Below are 6,000 nucleotides of genomic sequence, written 5' to 3'. Positions count from 1 at the left end.
ATCGATGTTGCACCCGTCCGTGATCACGCCACAGGAGGAACGAAAAAAAAAAAAAACCTAAGCACCATTTGCTGCTTTGGATCGTGTTCAGATTTCGTTTAATGGTACAACGGAGCAAAAACTGCTGTCCTACTGCGCTTGAAAGGCGTGCGATCGCTTTCAGTGGGGTTGTTACCTGGGGTTAAGGCGTCCAGGAGATGTGAACAGCATCAAAGACTGCCAGAAACTTCGTCCGGTTGCTCATCGCATTGCGAATTGTCATTTTGGAGGGCGAGATATGTGGGAATTAATGCCCCGAGGAAGGGGTGTATTCATTGATACCCTTTGTGGCACCTCAATAGATCTGTTCATGTACATACCGAGCGGCGGTGTGTATGCAATGTTTTCATGGGTATACATAAGAAAGCTGTGTGATAATCGTTTGGCGTCGTGGTTCTGACCATCGCAGTGGTGTGACAACGCGCTAAGCACACGCCTGGGCGTTACGCTGAAGTAGCACCTGCTGATTGGGCGACCACAACCGTCACCAAGATGCCGACATCTTGTACAGACGTTCAAAAATGGTTCAAATGGCTCTGAGCACTATGGGACTTAAAATCTGAGGTCATCAGTCCCCTAGAACTTGGAACTACTTAAACCTAACTAACCTAAGGACATCACACACATCCATGCCCGAGACAGGATTCGAACCTGCGACCGTAGCAGTCACGCGGTTCGAGACTGAAGCGCCTAGAACCGCTCGGCCACCGCGGTCGGCTGTACAGACGTCATGCTGCATGAAGAAGCTAGGCTGATGCCTCGCTCGCTGTGGTACTGGTAGAACGCAACCCACTGCTATCTGCACACGCCGTTCTGTGGCAGAAACGACTATCCTGGCTGACAGTGGTGTCCACGATGCCGATACCGCTACACCTACCACTGCTTCCGTTTAACTTTTCTTCTTGTTGTGGTGTTGAGTCAGAGCACTTGTTTGATCCAGCTCTCTATGCTGTTCTAGCCTGGGCAAGCCTCTTCATATCCTAATAAGTCCTGCAGCCTACATCCATTAGCACCTGCTTACTATATTCATCCCATGATCTGCTTCTGCAGTTTCTCCCCCTCCCTCCCCCAACATTACCAAACTGACGATTCATTGATGCTTCAGGACCTGTCCCATCAACCAACCCCTTCTTTTGATTACTTTGTACCGCGAATGCTATTTTTCCTCAACTCGATTCAGTACCCTCTCATTAATTACTCGATGTACTCAACTAGTCTTCTACATTCGTCTGTAGCATTAATTTTAAAAGCTTTTAGTCTGTCCTCGTCTGAACTGCTTATTATCCATGTTTCACATCCGTATAGGGTGACATTACAGACAAATACCTTCAGAGAAGACTTTCTAACAATTAAATTTAAGTTGCATGTTAAAAAATTCCCTACTTCATTAAAATCTTCATAGGTTTCTTGTCGCATAGCATCGCAGTGTCAACGCCGAAGTTCCAGAAGGTTACACTCTATTTCTGAGCTCACACTGAGATCTTATACGGCAAGAAACCGGGAGGGTTCTATTGCTCTGACATACCACAAAAACCTTCATACACACATTAAATTTCTCTTTTTCGCAGTGCTCTTCATGCCATAGTCAATCTGCGTTTTATATCCTCTCTACTTCGACCTTCATTAGTTATTTTGTTGCCCAAATAGCAAAACTCATCTACCAGTTTTGTTGTCTCAGTTCCTAATAAAACTCCCTCAGCATCGCTTGATTTAACTAGACTACATTCCATTACAGTTTTTTTTGTTTTCTTGTTTTGTTGACGTTCATCCTGTACCCTCTAACCATACCGTTCAACTGCTGTTCCAAGTTCTTGACAGAATTACAATGTCATCGACAAACCACAAAAATATAATTTGTTCTCTATCAAAATATGCTTTCTAAGTCTTGATTTTCCCATTACGTAATCAAACTGAAACCTTCCAATATCTGCCACCGAATTTCAGTCGCCATCACAATTAAATTTTTATCTCCTTTAATTATCTGAATTGTTACTTTTATCTCATCGTGCATGCTTTCAAACTCTTCTTCATTTGCAGAGCTTGTAGTGTGCTACTGGCTTCGTGTCTATTTGCTGCGATAATGGAGTCACTATGCTGTTCGAAATAGCTTAATTGCGTTTCTATATTATCATTCATTGTTAGACCCACTCCTGCAGTTCTCTTATTTCATTTTTTGTTTATAAATTTGTACTCAATTGACCAGAAGTCCTGTCCTCCCTGCGACCGAACTTCACTAGTTCTCACTACAATGTCAACCAATCCATTTTCCTTATTAAATTCGCTAATCTACCTACACGATTAAAGGATCTGACCCCCTAGAACGCCAGTTTTTCTTCCTGTCTATGACATACTCTCCACACTGATATCCGAATGGGGAACTGTACCTTCGGAATACTTTATCCAAACGTAGGCCATCATCATTTAACTATTTAGCCGACCTAGAAGCAATCGGGAAAAATAACAGCTGTAGTTTCTCTTTGCTTTCAGCCGTTCGAGTGTCACTACAGCAATCTCAGTAAATCATCCTGACTGATGGCCCTACTGGAAAGCCTGCAACTATGGTATCTTTCTGACATTGGCTGCATTAGATATGAAGATATTATCTGTCGGTAACACATGAAAATTTTTTCCAGATCGGGACTCGAACCAGGATTTCCCGCTTGTCGCGAGTGGTTGCTTTAACAACTTCGGCTATCCGAGTCCACTTCCTGGGCTGTTCCAGGCAGTATGATGTGTGGGAGTCTGCGGAAGTCCTGGGTGCGTACTAGGATAACTCGAACCCTGATTTCCGGTTGCCGCGAGTGGTTGCCTTAACCACTAGCGACAAGCGGGAAATCCGGGTTCTAGTCCCAGTCCAGCACAGGTTTTCTGGTGTCACCAATAGATAATATCTCCACACCTAATGCAGCTAATGACAAAAAAATTCCACAACTGTGAATAAAATTCATAAAGTTAGTACAGCTGTAAGGTTCTCATCAATATCCGTTTCTTCAAATATCGTTAAAAATGACCGCAGATTAATCTGCCTTCTTCACAGACACCCCTCTGATGTGGTTGGACTTAAGATGCAGCTATCAGTAAATACGCTAAATCGGCAGTGTTCATAGTTCATCGAAGGATTGAATGTTTCTATGTGTGTCATTATAACACAATGGTGTTTAACAACCTTTGGTAAACTGCAACTTACGTAATAATATCATAGATACGATGCAACATGCTCATTCTCTCATCTAATCACTATAGGCGACATAATCCTCTCGAGGGAATTCAGCACCCGTACATCATCAACATCAACATCATCACATGAGTAGATATTTAAGATAATTCTCATTTGTTGTTCCGTCACAGTGGCATACATTTTTAATTCGATCACATGCTTCGATCACTCTGAATTCCATGAGCAACCCTTCTTGTCTACTTAGAAGAAAGTGACATTGTATATCTGATATGTTGGTTTGAGTAGACAAGATGGATTGCTGATGCAATTGCTTGAATCTGAAAATGATCCAGAGTGATCGGAACATGTAACCAAATTTAAAAAAAGTGTGCAACTGAGACAGAGTAGCCGGCCGCGGTGGTCTAGCGGTTCTAGGAGCTCAGTCCGGAACCGCGCGACTGCTACGGTCGCAGGTTCGAATCCTGCCTCGGGCATGGATGTATGTGATGACCTTAGGTTAGTTAGGTTTAAGTAGTTCTAAGTTCTAGGGGACTGATGACCATAGATGTTAAGTTCCATAGTGCTCAGAGCCATTTGAACCATTTGAGACAGAGTAGTTAGAATTATCTTGAATATCTTCTCTCAGCTAATAGTAAAGACTAATTACAATATTCAATTTGCTATCTAAATGTTACAGCAAAAATTTAAATACGGTATTCTCAGAAACAAAATCTGTGTTGGTTATCAAGTAATAAAGCAAATCAATTGTTGCGTCCAGATATATCATTCGAAACAGAAACATTGGACTCGTATTAGGAAGACAGTTGCCCCAATCCACGTCTGGTCAAGTAAATGCAGGTTTTCCGTAGCTTCTCTAACCGCATAACGGCAAATGCTCGGTCGGTTGCTCTGAAAACCACAAGGCCCATTTCCCCAACCGGCGTTTCCCAACCCATACCTGTGAGCCGGCCGGTGTGACCGAGCGGTTCTAGGCGCTTCAGTCTGGAACCGCGCGACCGCTACGGTCGCAGGTTCGAATCCTTCCTCGGGAATGGATGTGTGTGGTGTCCTTACGTTAGTTTGGTTTAAGTAGTTCGAAGTTCTAGGGTACTGATGACTTCTGATGTTGAGTCCCATAGTGCTCAGAGCCATTTGAACCATACCTGTGCTCCATCTCTAATGATCTCGTCATCTAAGTGTTATTTTCTCCTCATGAAAGTGAGATTGTGATGACTCACGTACACATCTACCATCCCCGACTCGTTGTAATATGGGGTTATCAAACTTTGCAATTGTAATTATAATTTATTCAGTTCCATCGGTTTACAAACCACGACGATGTGGTTCTGGAGACTGCTATTTATTATTTGTGCAGTGTGGGTAACTTAATGATATGATCATAAATTGGGGATCAAGATAAGAAACATAAATCAATGATATAATAATAAAGAGTTTATTTATTCTTCGTGTCACCCCAACAAAACATTACCATCAAACATAGAAAAACCAACAAAAAATCTTTATAAAAATAAAATGTTAAGCTCTATGTAGGAAAAACCAACAAAAAATCTTTATAAAAATAAAATGTTAAGCTCTATGTAGGAAACTGAGGAAATTAATAAAGAGATACAGGATATGAGTTAAGGAGATTAGACGTTGCGGAGTTTTACGGCGACCGAGAATTTGTAGAGGACGGAATTGTAGTGCAGTGGCAATCCCTGCGATTGCTGCCTAGTCGAGAAGGCGCCTATTTCTCTTTACATGATGAATCAGCCTCAAACATTCCACATATAAGCTGTCTAGCTGCTTGAAAGGTTTCTTACGGAGACACCAAGTTTCATAGGAGTTCAGAAGAGCAGGGAAGAGTGCTACCTTATACACAAAAGGCTTAAAATATTAATGGGAATTACACCAGGCCTGCCAACTTTCTTTACTATACAATTCAGCTGCTACTTCTATCGTCTGTTTTCAGTATCAAGCTACTGCTTTGATGTCACAGTTCAGGCCAGATACGTAAGTTCATCCTAGGATATACGTTTATAGGTGAAATTGTGGGTACAAATAGATTGCTGCTCTATAGAAGTAACCTTACTTTTCAGATTCACCCACTTCGAATCGATGCCTGTTACGCGTTTTACGAGATCCTGTTAAGCTGTCTTATGGACCCTCTCTAGTAGTTTCAACTATGACAACACCACTAACAATTGTAAGTACTTCGAGCGGTGCCAACCCGCAGATTTGGAACTTTTGTCAGTTAAACTGATTCTTGTTCACTCTTGCTTCTAAGGTAGATACCATCAGAATACCTTAGCGCATTATTTCATTAAAATGATGATGATGGTGTGTCCCAGTTTCACAGGATCATTTTCATAGCTGCGTATTTTCAAGTATGCTCTTTATGTTTTATACCACTTGCATCTCTCTCCTTATTTCAGACATGTTAAAATATGTAAGAAAAATTTGAGAACCGTAAGTTCATCATATTGTTATTTATCTTTTGATCGTTTTATCTTATAACTGGTCTCTACGAAAATTTATTGCAGGGAGATGTTCTGGAAGTTCATTGTACTCCTATATTCATCTCAGTTTCTGTATGCTATAAGTGTACCTGGAGATTTTTCATAGTCTTATGAATTATCTCCTTTCTTTTTCATCACATATATTGATTTATTTGGTATTATTTATAAAGTGTTACTATTGGGCAGAGAACTAAACTTTACAACTGTCTCTGGTTAACTCCAGACAAGAACTGTAAAATGACAATACCAAAGATGGTGTACTGACCAACGACAATTATGCAATCT

This window comes from Schistocerca serialis, chromosome 8, assembly GCF_023864345.2.
Source record: "Schistocerca serialis cubense isolate TAMUIC-IGC-003099 chromosome 8, iqSchSeri2.2, whole genome shotgun sequence".
Classification (NCBI taxonomy): domain Eukaryota; kingdom Metazoa; phylum Arthropoda; class Insecta; order Orthoptera; family Acrididae; genus Schistocerca; species Schistocerca serialis.
Note: the sequence above shows the minus strand (reverse complement) of the source record.